The sequence below is a fragment of the Gracilinanus agilis genome, chromosome 4, assembly GCF_016433145.1.
Source record: "Gracilinanus agilis isolate LMUSP501 chromosome 4, AgileGrace, whole genome shotgun sequence".
Classification (NCBI taxonomy): domain Eukaryota; kingdom Metazoa; phylum Chordata; class Mammalia; order Didelphimorphia; family Didelphidae; genus Gracilinanus; species Gracilinanus agilis.
Genome location: NC_058133.1, coordinates 278,701,789 through 278,722,541, shown reverse-complemented (window position 1 = coordinate 278,722,541; position 20,753 = coordinate 278,701,789). Strand labels below are relative to the sequence as shown.

Here is a 20,753-nt window from a genome sequence, read left to right as displayed (position 1 = left end):
TTTCCTTCTCCAGGCAGAGATTACCTTTCTTTTTTGTATTTGTATCCTCAGCACTTAGCATAGCAAAAATAATAAATAAATGTAATAACATGTTTTTATTATTGTTATATGATATGCAGGTTAATCCATACATTTTTTTGCCACACTATGTTCTTGTTTCTCAATTGTTTTTGTTGAATAGTGTGTCCTTATTCTAATAGTTGAAGCCTTTAGGCTTATCAGGTATTACTAATAAATTAGTTTGCATTTATTAAATGCTTCCTATGTAGTGGACTGTTAGGATTTGTGACAATGTGAATATCAGAAATAGTACTTCTCCCCATGTTCCTCACATCCTAATGGGGGAGGGAACCTCTTAATTTGTACAAACAAGATATCTATTGGATGAACTGGAAATTCTACTCAAAAATAAATTTTTCTTCATTAAGCCAGCAAAAGTAGTTTAGCTGTTTTTTTTAAACACCCAAAATCTAAGCATTAGACTTTTTCAAACTATAAACATAAATATAAAGTCTATTACACCTTTTGTATGTGTGTGCAGGTATTATTTCCTCCATTCTTATTAGTTTTTTTAAATTTCCTTTTTTATATTTTTAATTTTCTCCCAATTACACTTAAAGTAATTTTAACATTCATTTTCTAAAATTTTGAGTTCTAAATTCTCTCTCTTATTCTTTCCTTGAGATGGCAAACAGTTTGATTTAGGTTATACATGTGTAGTCATGTAAAACATGTTTCCAAATAGTCATGTTTTGAAAGGAAACACAGACTAAAAAATAACAGACAACAAAATTAAAGAAAGTGTAAAATACTATGCTTTGATTCGCATTCGGATTCCATCAGTTCCTTCTCTGGAAGTGATTAGCATTTTTCATCATTAGTCCTTCAGAATTGCTTTAGATCATTGTATTGCCAAGAATAGTTGACATTCACAGATGATCATCTTACAGTTTTATTGTAAACATTATAAACAGTGTTATTATTATAAACAGTGTTCTGGTTCTACTCACTTCATTTCTCATGAAATTTATTTTTTTCCAGATATTTCTGAAAGCATCCTGCCTGCTACTTCTTATAGCATAATAATATTCCATCACAATCTTATCCTACAATTTAAGGCATTCGTCCAATTGATGGACATTACCTCAATTTCCAGTTTTTTGCCATGACAAAAAGAGCTCCTATAACTGTTTTTGTAGAACTGGGTTCTTTCTCTCTTTTTTATCTAAATCTCTTTGGGATAAATAGAGGTATAACTTGATCAAAGGGTATGCACAGTTTTATAGCCCTTTGGTTTTAGTTCCAAATAGCTGTCCAGAATAGTTGAATCACTTCACAACTCCACCAACAATGCATTAAGATCCCAAATTTTCCACTTCCCCTCAACATTTGTCATTTTCCTTTAATGTGCTCTATTCCCATCCTGGTGTAGCAGACCTTTTCTGTCACCATGTAAATTTTCTTGGGATGAAAAACTGTTTTGCTCTGACCTTTTGTGGGTTCTGCTACTCTAGAATTCATTTCGAAGCACTATTTTAAAGTTGTTTCATTGGGAAAGCCCAGACAAGTTTCTGCCTTTTCTGTTACATCTTCACTCTACCACTATTACATGTTTTCTTAGCAATCTACAGTCTCACTGCATTTTGTAGGTGAGGAAACTAAAAGAGAGCACTTAAGCAATATGAAATGCAAAAAGAAGCACACAGAAAAATTAGGCCAATGCCTATATCTTCAGTCTTACTCTATATGTTAGTTTATGTTTAGTTATTTATTTGGTAATTTTTTTGGCAGAGAAATTGTTATCTTTTCAACCCATGGATATTTTATATTATTGGTTTCAAGCTCAATTAAATTTATTGGAAAAATGGACCAAGTATTGCTTGATGTAATAAATTGAAGATTCTATTCACTCATTTTGATTTAATAGATGCTCTTAAGTACTAGTGTAAGATTAAAATTAATATCCAATACTCCAAGTATTATATTTTATAAGATTTATTAATAATCACTTGAAGTAGAGGAAAGTGATAGCCTGAGTAAAGAGCAGTTACCTGGAATGTGAAAGCAGGAGAAGAGAGAGAGGGCAGAATTACAGAAACTTATCTACAAAATATAAGGTCTTAACATGGGGACAAAAGTGTGATGCGGGGAAATGAAGTTCAAGGTTACAAAATTCTAATTACACAGTACCTATGAACAAGACGTTATTCTAGATGCCGAAGATACAAAAACAAATGGGTGAGTTGAACAAACGAATGAAGAAAGTTCTCAACCCTACTTTGAATCTTATCCCAAGGCAAAAATTACTTCAAAGGACAATATGAAATTCTATATTAATTTTCAAGTATTAGTTTTAATACACTTAAAATAGATTTATGTCTTTTAAAAGAATATTTCATGCTTTTATGCATATGTTTATGTATATATGTAAGTTTGTTTGATGTTTCAAAACTGATAGCATCTTGTGCTCAGTATAGCAATAATAGAAATTGTTTTATTTCACTTCTACCTCTCTACTCTTTCAAATTAACCAACTTCTGTCAGGAAAATCCCTACCTACATTTGAAACCTCACTCATTCATTCTATATATCTAGTTAATTTCCTTACCTTATGTTTCCTTCCTTCACAACATATCCCATCCTACTTCTTTCTCTCTATTTCCATGGTTACCGCCCTAGTTCAGAGCCCTGTAGCCTCCTCATTGGTTGTCCTGCCTTAAGTCTATTCCCACTCAAATCTATACTATATAGGACTACTAAAGTGAACATGTAAGCTCCTTATTCAGTAGTCCCAGTGGCTCTCTATCACTTCTCAGATCAGATAGATCCTTCTATATCCAGAAGAGCTCTTTCTCTTGTACTACCTCACCTTTTAAGATTTAGAACCTTTACACCCCTCCACCAACTCTTTGTTCTAGCCAAAGTGTCTTTTCTGTTCCCCATGTAACATTTCTATTGTTTCCATGCCTTTGTGTTACTGTTCCACATATGTGGAACACACCTCTTTTTTGTCTCAGATTCTTACAATCCTTAGTTTCCTTCTTATTCCACATTCTTTATGAAATCTCTTCTGTACCCCTAGTTAGTGCCTTCCTTGCAAAGTTAACTTTTATAAGTTATACTTAGACCTATATTTGTACATTTTGTCTCCCTGATTAGAATATGAGATCTTTGAGGGAAGAAATGTTTTGTTTTTTTTTTTGTGAGATCTCTATCTACAGCTGGACCTGTTACTCTATCAGTTAGATTAGTGTTCAGAGTAGACATCTCCAACCCCTCCATTCCCTGTAGACCTTAGCGAAAGTTGCTCCTACTTCCCTTCAAATTCCCATCCTAGTTTTTCTATTAAAACCTTTTACATTAAGCTTCCTTGTTCATCTCCTTTTCCAGATACCATTAGTGGCAATTGAACCCACTGTGAGTTATAAGTTATGTACTCTGGTTTTATTCATCTGTTTGTCAACTAGTTATTCCCCAGCTCAGTGTGTGTTACCTCAATGTATTTCCTTTAATCTCTTCCTTGTACCCCACTCTAGCTGAGGGACTAATTTAACACTGCAGCAGTAACATTTATCCCCCCTACTTATAACAATACTAAGATAACACATTGAATAATATGAGCATTAAGCTAAAACCCTTATACTTATAAACTAGGGATGTTTTTATTTTAATTTTGTCTGGGCTTTTGCTTTCACTGGTATATAAATGTCACAGTGAGAAAATTTCTTTCACTAATAAATAGATTGTCAACTGTTCTGTAATTTAAAGTCTCAGTAACTAGGTGGCATAGTAGATAGAGTGCTACTCCTAGAGTCGAGAAGACTTACCTTCCTGAGTTCAAATCTATCCTCAGATACTTACTAGCTGTGTGATCCTGGGCATCTTAGTTGCCTCAGTTTCCTCATCTGTAAAATGATATGGAGAAGGAAACAGCAGTTTCTTTGTCAAGTAAACCCCAAGTGGGTTCATGAAAAGACAAAAAGGACTGAAAAATGAATAAACAACAATAGTAAGTTCTCCTGGTTCATTGAGAGGTTTAAACAACTTACTCCAGATCACAATGACAATGCATCAAAGGCATAGGAGGCAAAGTCCCATGATTTTTTAAACTTTTTGCTACTTCACGGTTAGTTCTTTATCCTTCAAACCATGTTGTCCTTTAAGTTAGTTAATAATTGGTAAAAGCATTATAATCCTTATTATCCTGCAGGATATATATATATATATATGCATTTATATATTGTATAAAGTAGAAATGTCATGGATCCATGAATTTGTGAATATTTTTAAAAATTTCAGAATGAAGTTGGGCAGAGGTAGGAGATTTAGCTCAAAGGCTAACTGATCTAGAGATATTTTAAAATTAAAAGAACCATATTACTATGTTGATGAAGAATAAAGCCTCATAAATTTTTTAAAACTCTGAAAAATAGGAAAGTTGGCAAAACAGTGAGTTTTAATGTAATTGTAATTGATTTCTTATGTACAAGATAGGGTGACTGATTTAAAAGTTTCATGTCTTAGGGATTTCTCAATATATGAGTTAAGTGAGACTATATAACAATTAATTAGTCTGATTTTCTAACTTTTGAATTAAAGTGTGATGGAACAACTATCTTAGGCATCTATAAGCTAGTGAATAATATTTTCAGTACCTAAGCTAAACAGAAATTTCTCATCATTAAACTACAGTTTTAGAATGGCACCCACTTGGCAATCTTATGTTTTTTTTCCATAGGTACTTTTGAAGACAAATGTGAAGGTTGGGGTCAACTTTTCAAGTGTCCTGAATGAAAGAGCAAGACATTTGATTTTATCTTAAAAGCAGTGATGAGCAATAAAACTTTTCCAGTGGCACAATCAATGTTTTGATATAATATTATTGTGATAGCTCTATTGAGCATAAGTTGGAAAGGACGGATACTGGCAGCAGGAATAATAGGGCACTGTTCCAGTAATATTGACATAATGAGATGAGAATTTAGGTTATATGGATGACAGCAAAAATAGAAAAAAATGGTCGTGTTAGATACATTTTTAGGAGGAATTTATATAGAGGATATTAAAGTGGAAAATGAATAAAAAAATGACATCAAAGTTTGGAACTTGAGTGATTAGTAAAATGCTACTTCCATTGATGGAGACTCAACTTTGAAATTCTTGTCATTATTCTGGCTCTTTTTTGGTTTTTGAGGTTCTTGTCTGAATGTCTAAGCTTTATTGTTATTCTTAGCTTAAGTAATTATTCTACTTTTTTGTGTAGCTTTCACCTTTTTCATAGTGTTTGCATAGCTTTCATTTTTTTATATTTCATTTCTTCAGGAAAAGGTTCTATCTTCAATCATCTTTAAAATGTTAGATTCCATTTGTAACTCTTCAGTAATAGACTTAATTTCTTAGACTTCGTTTTTGGGAGTAAAGTTGAAGCTTTAGGTCTGAGGGACAAAGATATCTCATATGTGAAAAGTAAAAAAAAAATTAGATGAGATATTTAAAAATCCAGAAGATTAAGAAAATTATGGTGCTGGAATTGCATCCTAAACTTTTCTTGTGGACACAGATGAACTGTCTTTGATATTATATATGCACAATATTATTATCTTAGATCAAGGCTCCAAATTGGGCTAATAATTTTTATATATGTTTGAATATCAAGCTAGATCAGTAATACACAATTGTGTTAAAAAGGTTCAAGTCTTACTTTTAAGCATCTTAATTAGCTTTTTTAAAAACATTTATTATTATTTATTTTTTAGAAAAGTTAACATGGTTACATAATTCATGCTCTTACTTTCCCCTTCACCTTCCCCCTCTCGAGATCCTCCCCCCCCCCCCATGGCTGATGCGTATTTCCACTAGTTTTAACATGTGTCATTAATCAAGACCTATTTCCAAATTGTTGATAGTTGCATTGGTGTGGTAATTTTGAGTCTACGTCCCCAATCATGTCTGCCTCAACCTCAACAAGCAGTTGTTTTTCTTCTGTTTCCACTCCTGTAATTCTTCCTCTGAATGTGGATAGCATTATTTTCCATAAGTCCCTCAGAATTGAACTGGGTCATTGCATTGCTGCTAGTACAGAAGTCCATTACATTCAATTTTACCACAGTGTATTGGTCTCTGTGTACAATGTTCTTCTGGCTCTGCTCCTTTCACTCTGCATCAATTCCTAGAGGTCTTTCCAGTTCACATGGAATTCCTCCAGTTTATTATTCCTTTGAGCACAATAGTATTCCATCACCAGCATATACCACAATTTGTTCAGCCATTCCCCAATTGAAGGATATACCCTCAGTTTCCAGTTTTTTGCCACCACAAAAAGCACAGCTATAAATATTTTCATACAAGTCTGTTTATCTATGATCTCTTTGGGGTACAAACCCAACAATGGTATGGCTGGATCAAAGGGCAGGCAGTCTTTTATAGCCCTGTGAGCATAGTTCCAAATTGCCATCCAGAATGGTTGGATCAGTTCACAACAATTAATGTCCCAGTTTTGCCATATCCCCTCCAGCATTCATTACTCTCCCCTGTTTCCATTTTAGCCAATCTGCTAGGTATGAAGTGATACCTCAGAGTTGTTTTGATTTGCATTTCTCTAATTATTAGAGATTTAGAATACTTTCTCATATGCTTATTGATACTTTTGATTTCTTTATCTGAAAATTGCCTATTCATGTCTCTTGCCCATTTATCAATTGGGGAATGGCTTGATTTTTTTATACAATTGATTTAGCTCCTTGTGTATTTGAATAATTAGACCCCTGTTAGAGTTTTTTGTTATAAAGATTTTTTCCCAATTTGTTGTTTTCCTTCTGATTTTGGTTGCATTGTTTTTGTTTGTACAAAAGCTTTTTAGTTTGATATAATCAAAATAATTTATTTTACATTTTGTAATTTTCTCTAACTCTTGCTTGGTTTTAAAATCTTTCCTTTCCCAGAGATCTGACAAGTAAACTATTATATGTGAACTTAACTTATTTATAGTTTCCCTCTTTGTATTCAGGTCATTCACCCATTCTGAATTTATCTTGGTGTAGGGTGTGAGATTTTGATTTAAACCTAATCTCTCCCATATTGTTTTCCAAATTTCCCAACAGTTTTTGTCAAATAGTGGATTCATATCCCAAAAGTTGGGCTCTTTGGGTTTATCATACACTGCCTTGTTGATGTCACTTACCCCAAGTCTATTCCACTAATCCTCCCTTCTGTCTCTTAGTCAGTACCATACCCTTTTGATGACTGCTGCTTTATAGTACAGTTTAATATCTGATACTGGTAGGCCACCTTCATTCACATTTTTTTCAGTATTTCCCTTGATATTCTTGATCTTTTGTTATTCCAAATGAACTTTGTTTTAGTTTTTCCTAATTCAGTAAAAAAGTTTTTTGGTGATTTGATAGGTATGGAGCTAAATAGACAAATTAATTTTGGTAGAATGGTCATTTTTATTATGTTAGCTTGTCTTACCCATGAGCAATCCTTAATTAGCTTTTATAAAATTTTCTGAATAAAATTAAGAATGTAATGGTATCTGGAATCAGCCTTATATGTGTTAGGCATGTCAATCTAAAAATATTGTGCTGAAGTTTTCCAGTCATTATTTGTCAGGGTTGTCACCAGTTTGAAGATTTAAAAGTCAGTTTTACCTCTTTCTTCCCAAAGTGTCAAGCAGCATCAAACTTACGTCTACTCCATATAGACCTAAACTTCTAGGGCTTCTTTATATTTTCCTTCATACAGTAATTCTCTGTGTTCCTAGTATCAATTCACATCTAACAAGAATATGTAATGCTGCTCTGAGGTAGAATGAACATGAATTTACAAGGTGTTTTATGCATGAAATACGAAGGATATCTACCTAAGTATCATGATTTATCTTTGTTTCAGAAGCTTTTAGGCACTAACATCTTATTTCAGAGAAGAGGAAATTAATTAACTAGTTAAGGAAGGGATTTTTTTTTCATCTTCTAAAGGAAGCTGAAGCCCATAATAGGACCAGGACTCCAGATCTTTGGGCTTTCTATCCCAGTTCCAAACCATAGCTTCCCTACTGAAGTCATCATACCCACCTGTTTCCCACAGGAGATTTAGACATATCTCCAAAATCATCCTGGGTTTTTATTTTGCTTTAGTATGTTTCTCCCTCTTTTTCTTCTCCCCATCCCCTATTCCTCTCTTTTCATAATGAAAGCAGTATATTTCTTTTTTCTTTTTTAAATTTAGAATATTTTTCCATGGTTACATGATCTGTGATTCCTCCTCCTCTTCCTTTCCCCATCCCAAAACTGATAAGCAGTTCCACTGCGCTAAACCTGTGTCTTAAAAACCTATTTCCATGTTATTCATATCTACTATAGAGTGATCCTTTAACATCAAAACCCCAATCATATCCCAATTGTAGTACGTGATCAATCACATATTTTTCTAATCCATTTCCATTTCCACAGTTCTTTCTCCAGATGTGGATAGCACTTTTTTCTCACAAGTTCCTCTAGATTGTCCTGGGTTATTGAATTGCTGGTAGTAGAAAAGTCTATTACATTTGATTGTGCCATAATGTATCAGTGTCTTTGTACAATGTTCTGGTTCTGCTACTTTTACTCTGGATCAATTCCTGGAGGTCTTTCCATTTCACATATAAATCTTCCAGTTCATTATTCCTTTCAGCACAGTAGTATTCTATCACCGTCAGATGCCACAATTTATTCAGCCATTCCCCAGTTGTTGGACATCCCCTCATTTTCCAATGTTTTGCTACCACAAAGGAAAGTAGTATATTTCTCATATATATATTTTTTTCTTCTCTGAGCAGTCTTGTTAATTCAATTTTCTTTACTTATTTCCTATTGTATTCACATTGATTTTTCATTCTTCTCTCATTTTAAACCCAACAACCTCTCTAGATATTTTTCCAGTTTCAATTCATTAGTAAGTCTCCATTTCAACCAGTTAGGAAAGACATCAGAATTCACCAACTTATGTAAAAAAATTGTTTTGACCAGCTAAAACAATATTTTTAGTTTCAAGGTATTGCTGTGCTTGCAGAAACTATGTATATTGTACTCTTTCATTTTAATGGAAAAATCTTTACGTTCAGCCTAGAGACTCAGTACTTAAAATTTTTGGTCATTCAATTTTAGATTCATTTTTCAATAAGCCTTTGATCAGTTATGAAAAAAATACTCTCGGATAACATATCTTCCTCCAAGTTCATGCATAGAAATCTGAGTAGATAATCTTAAAGGTTTGGAATATATCAAATTCTATGGTCTTTATGAAAGGTACTTTATTATGAAATCCATCTTGGTGTTTTATTACCTCAAATAATTAGAATACAAATTGAATCTTTCTCATACTACATTATTTTCTATAATAAATGATTATACTGAATTTCCATGCCTTAAGTGTCCAAAAGAAAATATATGAATCAAACTTAGTAAAACCTATGAAATTTCAAGAAAAGTAGATATCTATTGGCAATCATGTGAATTCATTTTTTACTTAGAGAGAAGAAAAGTTTATGCTGTGATATCCAAGTTTAGTATGTGTGCCACAAACATGGTTTTTCCCATGCACCATGAGAAAGTTTCTTGTCACTTAGCTTGTCCCTATACATGTTTTCTTTCCTGCTAGCTAGTGCTAGTTGCAGCCCTATATAATATGATATAACATAATCAGTATATGAAGTTTTTCTATTGTTTATTCAGTTAGCCAGCCCACCATGTCATCTTTTTTATTCCTAAAATTCATTTATTTATTTAATTAAATTAGAATGTTTTTCCATGGTCACATGATTTATGTTCTTTCCCTACCCTCCTACCTCCCCCTTCCCTGATCTGACAAGCAATTACACTGGGTTTTACATGTATCATTGATGAAAACCTATTTCCATATTATTAATATTTGCACTAGAGTAATCATTTAGAGTCTAAATCCTCAATCATATCCCCATTGAACCATGTGATCAAGACAATGTTTTTCTTCTGTGTTTCTGTTACCACAGTTCTTTCTCTGTATGTGGATAGCAGCGCTCTTTCTCATAAGTCCCTCAGAAATGCCTTGGATCATTGCATTGCTGCTAGTAGAGAAGTCCATTACATTCAATTGTGCCACACTGTATCCATCTCTGTGTATAAGGTTCTCCTGATTCTGCTCCTTTCGCTCAGCATTAATTCCTGGAGGTCTTTCCAGTTCACATGTGTAATGGTTAAATGGTAGGAGTTTGACAAAAGTGAGGAGAGCACTTTGATAAAACACATTGTTTAATTTGAGAAGTAGTACAGATAGAAAATGAAAAGGAGGAAAGAGAGATTATTATTCTAATACCCTATTACTATACCTAAATTCCTAATCCTAACTAACATTTCTAAAAAGCCTACTTTGTCTTCAAAGGACAGGTGCTTCTTGCCTGGCCAGACCAAGACCTACTCTACCTAAAATTGATTCACTAACTGTCTATCTTTCTAAATAATCAGACATTCATCACTCACAAACTCCCTCATTCAGTTTCTATTCCCAATTGTCAGTATTTAACTGCCAGTAGTAGAAACCGACCTCCTGTTCTAACTCTTCTCCATTGCAGATGATGCTTGCAGATGGTTGTAAATATATGTTGTTTATTATTTTAAGGAAAGGCCCATTTATTCCTATACTTTCTAGTGTTTTTAATAGGAATGAGTGTTGTAGTTTGTCAAAGGCTTTTCATGTATCTATTAAGATAATCATGTGATTTTTGTTGATTATTGATAAAGTCAATTATATGGATGGTTTTTCTAATGTTAAACCATCCTTGCATTCCTGGAATAAATCCCACCTCATCATAGTGAATCATTCCTGTAATAGTTTGCCGGAGTCTTTTTGCTAATATTCTATTTAAAATTTGCATCTATGTTCATCAAAGAGATCAATATGTAGTTTTCTTTTTCTGTTTTTGGTCTGCTTGGCTTTGGAATTATTTCTATATTTGTGTCATTAAAAGGAATTTGGTAAAAGTCCTTCTTCACTTATTTTGTCAAATGGTTTATATAGTATTGAAATTAGTTGTTCTTTAAATGTTTGGTAGAATTCACTTGTGAATCCATCCGACCCTAAGGATTTTTTCTTAGGGAGTTCCTTGATGGCTTGTTCAATTTTTTTTTCTGAGTTGGAATTGTTTAAGTATTCTATTTCCTCTTTTGTTAATCTAGGCAATTTATATTTTTGTAAATATTCGCCCATTTCACTTAGATTATCATATTTATTGCCATGTAATTGGGCAAAATATTTCTTAATATTTGCCGTAATTTCTTCTTCCTTGGAGGTGAGATCACCCTTTTTATCCTTGATACTGTTAATTTGATCTTCTTCTGACTTTTTTTTATTAAATTAGCCAGTAGTTTATTTTATTTGTTTTTTTTCAAAGTACTAGCTCCTAATCTTATTTATTAGTTTAATAGTTCTTTTACTTTCAATTTTATTCATTTCTCCTTTGATTTTTAGGATTTCCAATTTAGTTTCATCTGGGGATTTTTAATTTGTTCTCTTTCTAATTTTTTAAGTTGCATGCCCAATTGGTTGAGTTTTTCTCTCTCTGATTGGTTGATATATGCACTGAAGGACATCAATTTTCCCCTGAGTACTGCTTTGGCTGCATCCCATAGATTTTGGTATGTTGTTTCCTCATTGTCATTCTTTTCAATGAAATCAGTAATTGTTTCTTTGATTTGTTCTTTGTCTTTAAATCTGCCTTTCAATAAGCCCTTATTGATTATGATTTTTATTCCTTCATGGTCTAAAAAATTGCATTTATTATGTCTGCTTTCCTGCATTTGTTTGCAATGTGTTTATTCCCTAGAACATGGTCAATCTTTGTATATGTGCTATGTGCTGCTGAAAAGAAGGTATTATTCCTTTTTATCCCTATTTATTTTTCCCCAGATATCTATTAGCTCTAATTTTTCTAACATTTCATTCATTTCTATTAATGCTTATTTATTTTTTGTTTTGATTCATCTACTCTTTTGTTAGGGGAAGGTATAGGTCCCCTACGTAGTATGGTTTTACTTTCTATTTCCACCTTAATCTCCTTTAGAAATGTGAATACTGTATCATTTGATATATATCATGCAAATTAGGAAGGAAGGAGGCACAGGAAGTGATGCATAAGTGACCCCTTTAAAAAGAGGGAGTTGAGTGAGTGAAATGTCTTAGGTGGAAGAGAGTATAGAGGTGTGAAAAGAGAATTCTTTGTTCTCTTTGTCTATTCTGAATTTACATTTGTGAAAGGGAACCCTTTATTCCCTTTGTCTATTTTGAGTTAACACTTGGTTAATAATAACTTAAATACCTCACTAGATTGTGAAGAGAGGAATAACTCTCCTTTGACTACTTTTGAATTCAATTAACAAAAGCTTGAACATCCTACTTAGTACTAGGTGGAGGAGCTTTCTATCCTTTCAATTGAATCAGCCGGAAAATGAGAATTCACACCTCAATCAACAAGGAATCTGTGAACCCTTTTGATGAGTATTCACTTCTCCAAAAGGGGAGAAGTGGTTCCCACAAACACTGCACCCTGGGCAGTGCTGGGCAGTTTGGAAGCTGTGGTTGTCCCTTGTGAAGAGGGGAAGGGACACTACTCAGTATAAAAGATCCTGAATTTCTAGGGCTCGTGATATCTACTTCAAGAAGGAACTTGGCTTCAAGAAGAGAGTCGCCTTAAGGAATCATCTTTAGCTTGAATTGTCTTGACCTGCCTCTTGGAGGGAACTTGGGTAAGTGATGTAATGCAGGGTTGCAGCAAAAGCTCTTGCTTTTGCAAACCAACTGTAGCATCCCTGAGAGTTGGAAAGAAATAGAATGTTGAAACAGCCAGGGGGTTGGGCTCATGGGAAAACAGTTAGAGCTGGTCTATAAATATCCCTAGAGTACCAACTGAAGGGCCTTTTGCCTTTGGGGTATTTTTGGACAGTGCCTGATTTTTCTGGACCTCTCCCTAACCTCTCCTCTTATATCCTGCTATTTCCCTGGATTTCCCCATTGGGCCCTGGGAGGAAGGGTGGTCTGTTGGGTGGAAATCATGGGATTTATCTTCTGTATGCAGGAAGGACAATCTAAATCAAGACACCCCCTAATCTAGTGATCTGATAAATCCTCACTACCTCAGGGCAGTGAAACTATCCCTGACTGAGGGAGCCTGACTAAGGGAGCCGGCCTCCCTCAGTCTGACTCTCTTTTCTGTTACCCTTCCCCTGTACCAGCTTTCTCCCTAGCAGCAGTTACAAACCCTCTAATCCTTTTCCCTCAGCTTACCTCTGGCATCAATATCAACCTTTGATATCTACACAAAGAGCCTCTGGTGAATCATTGTACTGAATACTAGGACAAAGGCTGAAGAGGGAAGGAATAACTTTCCTTTTATTTCTTGAGGGCAAACCTAGGCATCCATCTTGGGCAGGAAGTAGCCAGCTGAGACTTCATGTAGATTTCAGTTTCACTGGCAAGGAGGAGCTTCTTGATTCCTCCCTCAAAGGACCTTAGAAAATAACAATAGAAATCCTTCAGCTAGACCCATATCAATTCTGCCTGACTCTATTTTTCTTGTTTCATAGAGAATAGCCTGCCTGCCTGAAGGACCCAGACTGTTTCATCCCAGTACCCTCTGTCTCTAGCCTCTTTTATTTGTCTGTTTGAGCAGCCCTTCCTATATTCCCCATTCATCCTTTACCTTCTTATATTCCCCTATTTATTCCAACATCATCATATCCCCTTACTTTTCCATAACAGTGAATAGCTGACTTTCCTTTCCTGACTTCCCGAGAGAGTTCAACTTAGGTTGAGAGGGTTAACAAGTTGTGCCTGGCTGAGTTGGGCACTGGAGCAGTATTTAGTGTGATGGGCTAGATATCTCTATTCCTTTTTGTATTTCTCTACTTTCACTCTTTCCACCTCTTTTATAAATAAAAGCTATTAAAAGTCATTAAAAAAAGATATATAAAGAAGGAAACTATAAGTAAATTAGGCTAACTATAGAATAGTATACTTTTCAGGTCTCTGGGAAATGAAAGATTTTAAAACCAAGCAAGAGTTAGAAAAAATTACAAAATATAAAATAATTAATTTTGATTACATTAAATTAAAAAGTTTCTGTACAAACAAAACCAATGCAACCTAAATTAGAAGGGAATAAACAAATTGGGGAAACTATAACAAAAAACTCTGACAAAAGTCTAATTACTCAAATATATAAGAAGTTAAATCAGTTGTACAAAAAATCAAGCCATTCCCCAATTGATAAATGGGCAAGGGACATGACTAGGCAATTTTCAGATAAAAAAATCAAAACTATCAATAAGCACATGAGAAAGTGTTCTAAATCTCTCATAATTAGAGAAATGCCAATCGAATCAACTGTGAGGTAGCACCTCATACCTAGCAGATTAGCTAACAGGACAGCAAAGGAAAGTGGTGAATGTTGGAGGGGATGTGGCAGAATTGGGACATTAATGCATTGCTGGTGGAGTTGTGAATTGAGCCAACCATTCTGGATGGCAATTTAGAACTATGCCCAAAGGGCTTTAAAAGACTGTCTGCCTTTTAATTCAGCCATACAATTGCTGGGTTTATACCCCAAAGAGATCATAAGGAAAAAGACTTATACAAAACTATTTATAGCCATGCTCTTTGTGGTGCAAAAGACTGGAAAAGGAGGATATGCCCTTCAATTGGGGAATGGCTGAATGAATTGTGGTATCTGCTGGTGATGGAATACTATTGTGCTCAAAGGAATAATGAACTGGAGGAATTCCATGTGAATTGGAATGACCTCCAGGAATTGATGCAGAGTGAAAAGACCAGAACCAGAAGAACCTTATACACAGAGACAGATAAACTGTGGCACAATTGAATGTAATGGACTTCTCTACTAGCAGCAATGCAATGATCCAGGATAATTCTGAGTGACTTATGATAAAGAATACTATTCACATTCAGATGGAGAACTATGGGAGTAGAAACATAGAAGAAAAACAACTGCTTGAACACATGGGTTGATGTGGATATGATTTGGCATGTAGACTCTAAACGACCATCCCTGTGCAACAATCTATAATATGGAAATAGGTCTTGATCCACGACTCATGTAAAACCTAGTGGAAATGCGCATCGGGTATGGGGGGAAGGGGAGGGGAGAGAAAGAACATGAATCATGTAACCGTGGAAAAATTGTCTAAGAAAATGAAAAAATGAAATTTGCCATAAAAGTCATTTTGACTTTGAGCTATAATATTTTAAATCAGTGACCAACATATTATTTATAATTTTCATATATTTTGGTCAAATCATTAAAATTTAATTCCTAGAGAAGGGAAGTGAAAAAGTCCAGAGCTGAGTTTTGGAGGACACTTGCTTTTAGGAGATGCTACCTGGATATAGATTCAGCATAGGAATCTGAGGAGCAGTAACATAGGTAGGAGGTGAATCATCAGAAAGCAGTATGACAAAAACCTATTGAGAGAATCAAGGGGAAGAGGATTGACAGTGTCAGAAGCTAGAGGGATCAAGAAGGTTGAAGATTGTGAAAAAGGCCTTTAGATTTTGTGATTACTCAGGCTTTGGTAGTTTTGAACAAAATAGTTTCAGTAGAATTAAAATGGTGGAAGATAGGCTGAAGAGAATTTAGACAAGTGAGGGAATAGAAAGTGGAGGCTTTTTTAGATGTTTTTTTTTCAAGAAGTTTTACCACAAAAGGGAAGTGAGATAGAGCATATTGGATATTGGGAATGCTTGGATCAATAAGAGGGTTTTTCAAGGACATAGGAAAGGTATGTCTTTGTAAGCAGTATGGAACATTCAGTAGACAGAAATTAAAAATGAATTAGAGAATGGGGAATGTCTGATGGGTCAGTCTGCTGGAGAAGTTGGAATGGAATGGTATCTTTATACCTGTAAAATACAGGAATCTGCTGTTTCAAGGAGAAGAGCCAGGTTATTATGTGAGAGAGGTATCCAAGAAGAGATAACAATGGAAATCATCTGAGTAATAGGAAGAGAGGAGAAGAAGGGAGGAGAGCAATCTTTTCAAATGTACTCTTTTTTTCAGTGATGTATGAGGCAAGGTACTCATATGCCGGGAAGTTGTTTTATTGGAGTTTTTAGAAACATAAAAATGATTGGGAAAATTGCCATGCTGAGTGACTTAGTCAATTGTTTAGGGAGGTGTAGAATGATTGTCTGGCCACAGTGAGGGCCAATTGAGATTATATAGCATAAATTTGCAATTGATCTACTTTGTGTGGTTTCATTCCATTCTATTCTGTCTCCTCCAATGGATTTACCCTTCTGTCATCCTCACTCTTTTTCACTTATTTTCTTTCTCTTTCTGACATGCCCTCAACCTGAAAAGACCCTCAATTGATCCTTCCATTTCTGTCATTCTGTATCTCTTCTGCCTTTGTAAGTAAATTCCTCACAAAGGCCATCAACAAAACAGATGGTTCCACTTTCTCTGTCACTCTCTTCTTAGCCCTTTACATTATGGCTTTCGACCTTATTCCACTAACACTGCTGTCTTCAAAGTTATTAATGATCACTTAATTACCAAATTCAACAATGACTTTTTCTCAATCCTCATTCTCTATGGCCTTTCATACTTGCTTATTCTCTCCTTGATATTCTCTCCTCTCTAGGTTTTTGGCACACTAGTCTCTTCTGGTTCTCTTTATACCTATCTCTTTCTACCTATTCTCCAGACATATTCTCTAAGCATAGTTGTCCCTCAAGTTTCTCTCCTGGGGCCTCTTTTATTTTCCCTCTGTACTACTTCACTTGGTGATCTCATTAGCTTGCATGGATTAATACCTATCTCTGGTCTTCCTGTTGATTTTCAAATCTATCCTGTCCCAACATCTCCACAGACCTCCAGTCTCACACCTTCAGTTGCTTTTCAAACATCTCAAACTGGATGTTCAGTAGACATCTTAAATTCAGTATGTCTAAAACAAAACTCACAATCTTTCCCCCTTATTTGCCACTTCCCTCCCCAACACACTGCCCCATTACTGTAGAGGGCAGCAGTATCTTCTCAGGCTTACGACCTAGGAATAGTCCTTCATTGCCCACTATCTCTCAACTCTCATATCCAAGGTGTTGCCAAAGCATGCCAATTTCACCTTTGCAGCATCTCACTTATGCTTCCTTCTCTGTTCACATATTGCCTAGTTTCTTACCCCTTCCTTTAAGAAGCAAAAAATTTAAAAAGCTTTAGTCTTATTGTGTATTATAGCTTAATTATTCAACAGACCAGACAACCAGAGGTGTGACCAAGTACCTGGCATATCTTGGGTGCAAGATTTGCCTGTTACTTTGAATGTCATTTCCTGAGCCACAAAATCATCCAATGCCATATCTAGTTTATCCCATTCAGGGTCAGGTTATATTTATCGACACAATGATCTAGATAGATCCCTGCTTTTACTTCCCATCCACTACTTCTAATAACCTTTGAAATATCTAAAGAGTGTGTGTGTGTGCTAATGTGTCAAAATTAAGAAATATCATCATCTTTATTGGTTGATTTTCTGTTTTGTGGTAACTTCCATTAATTCAGCAAGTTTGATCAGGAGCCTCTGCTGTTTTGGATGCTAGAAAAAACAACTGAAAAACAAAACAACCCTTATCTTCATTCAAATGAGAAAACTAACCATGTGCATAAATAAGTTTATGCAATATTATGTTCAGAATAATATATAATTTTGTGGCTGTAGGGCATAGTGAATATTAGCTAAATAGGTAGATTAAAACTAATTTTTCTATAGGAGTTGGCATTTTGAAGAAAGCTGGTAGTTCTCTTAAATAAAGGGGAAGGAAACAAGGAATTTTGGACTACGATAAATACCTTCATGTAGTTTTTGGTATTAGTTAATTCCATTTTATTCTTGTACATTTTATTAACATAATATATGAAAAATTTAGCAAAAGTGTTGTTTTGGAAAATAATTAACTATTGCTTATTAAATTAAATGACCACAAACTCTTGACTAAGGCTAGGATTCCAAAGAAATTATGAGTTTTCTTATTTTAAAGATATGGAATTATAGCCTGAAAAGTTTTTAATCTCATAATTTAGGGAACAATAAAATGTGCCTGACAGGCACATTTTAATCTGTGGAATTTTATAAGCCAAGAGATAAAGTACTACAATAACAACTGAGTCTAGACGTTACCAAACACTGTAATTTGTTGAACCTGAGATAATAGACTTCAGAATTCTGTAGGTGTTTCTTAAGATACTTTGGGATGACCTAATCATTCATGTTGTTACATTGTTGAAATTATAGAAAAAAAATCTCAGTGTATTTACCTACACAATGATAATTCATACATTCCTTTTAAGGATCACTGGACATGTACTACTTAACCTCTGAGCACCTCATTCTCACTTGTAAAAATAAAGGTTTTGGATCAGATGAATGAAAGAATAAAAAGCATTCATTTAAGTACTGAATTTGTGCCAAGAGATAATGATAGAAATACAGAAAACAAAATAGTCCCTGCCCTTGAAGAAATTATATTCTTTTGGAAAAAAAATACACACATATTTTTTATTTATTTTGTTTTTGGTATCAGCTAGATTTCCCCATATCCTTCCTCTAGCCATTCCTAAAGAGCAATCTTTTACAATATTTTTTTAATGAAAAAGAAGAGTGAAAAATATTGGCAAAGTAATCAATACGCTGAAAAAATATGTAAAGCTCTCTATTCAGTTAAACCCAGTTGCCTACCCATTTCCCTTAAATCTTACATTAAAACCTTAGATCTTTTTCTCTCCAAATGAATTTTATGATTATATTTCTGTTGAATACTTTAAGGCCTCTGATTGACAACTTGATGCGTATTCTGTTGAAAGTATTAATTGACTTTAGTTGTATTGACATTTTTATTTTATTGGTACTTTAAAAGAAAAATTAGTGCCAGTAGTACAAAAATTATTTTAAAAAATAAAGACAAGTGCTATAGCTTCCTTTTATTATTCCTTGTAACTGAACCAGCAAAGAGAGAAGTATAATACTAAATGTATTAAAGAATATCAGTGAAATTATTTAAAATCATGTCAAAAAAACGATGACAATATATTGAAGTAATCATTCCTTAAGACCAAATTTCATTCATATCAAGAATGCAAAAATATTTTGTCTTTAGGAAAACCATCAAAATAATATTGAAAACAAAAACAAAATAAAATCACATAATTGTCTTCTAACTAATAATATTAAATAAATAATTAACTCTGAAAAAGTCTTTGACAAAGTATAAAACTCATGCTAAAATCCTACAAAGTATAGGCATATGAGGCCCTTTTAAAAATCAAAAGTAAACATTGTATACAATTTTGATAAATTAGAAACTTTCTTTGTAAATAGAAGAGTAAGCAAGGATGCCTCTTTTACATACTCTTACTTATTAGAATTCTGGACATGCTAGTAGTAATGAAGAAAAATAATCAAGGAAAAGAAAATCATCCTGTCAGTATTGGTAGAAAGTAGAGGTATAGTATTTTTAGTCATTGATGGCATGATGTAGTTAATTGATGTAGAAAATTGCCTAATCATGTCCCTTGCCCATTTATCAACTGGGGAATGGTTTAATTTTTTATACAATTGATTTAGCTCCTTGTATATTTGAGTAATTAGACCTCTGTCAGAGTTTTTTGTTATAAAGATTTTTTCTCAGTTTGTTGTTTCCCTTCTGATTTTGGTTGCATTGTTTTTGTTTGTACAAGAACTTTTTAAAGCTGACATCACTTACCCCAAGTCTATTTCACTGATCCACCCTTCTGTCTCTTAGCAAGTACCATATTGTTTTGATGACCACTACTTTATAGTATAGTTTAATATCTGGTACCACTAGGCCACCTTCCCTCATGTTTTTTTTCCATTATTTCCCTTGATATTCTTGATCTTTTGTTCTTCCAAATGAACTTTGTTATAGTTTTTTCTAATTCAGTAAAAAAAGTGTTTTGGTAATTTGATAGGTATGGCACTAAATAAGTAAATTAATTTGGGTAAAATGGTCATTTTTATTATGTTAGCTTGTCCTACCCATGAGCAATCAATGTGTTTTCAATTGTTTAGATCTAGTTTTAATTTTTGGAAAGTGTTTGTAGTCATATTTGTATAATTCCTGTGTTTGTTTTGGTAGATAGATTCCTGAGTATTTTATATTGTCTAGGGTTATTTTAAATGGTGTTTCACTTTCTAACTCTTGCTGCTGTAATGTGTTGGAAATATATAGAAATGCTGATAACTTATGTGCATTTATTTTGTATCCTACAACTTTGCTAAAGTTGTTGATTATTTCTACTAGCTTTTTAGTTGATTCTCTAGGATTTTTTTTAACATTTATTAATAATCATTTTTAACATGATTACATGTTTCATGCTCCTATTTTCCCCTTCACCCCCCGGCCTCCCCCCACCCATGGCCGACGCACTTTTCCACTGGTTTTGTCATGTGTCCTTGATCAAGACCAATTTCCCAATTGTTGGTGGTTGCATTGGTGTGGTAGTTTCGAGTCCACACCCTCAATCATGTCTGCCCCGACCCATGCGTTCAAGCAGTTGCTTTTCTTATATGTTTCCTCTCCTGCAGTCCTTCCTCTGAATGTGGGTAGCATTCTTTACCATAAATCCCTCAGAATTGTCCTGGGTCATTGCATTGCTGCTGGTACAGAAGCCCATTACATTCAATTTTACCACAGTATATCAGTCTCTGTGT

At 34.1% G+C, this 20,753-nt stretch overlaps 1 protein-coding gene across 1 annotated transcript in view; it reads left to right on the top strand.

Moving 5' to 3' along the window:
• Nucleotides 1-20,753, top strand: part of SUPT3H (SPT3 homolog, SAGA and STAGA complex component) — a 633,656-nt gene that overhangs the window by 209,522 nt on the left and 403,381 nt on the right. The gene's annotated exons all lie outside the window — the stretch shown is intronic.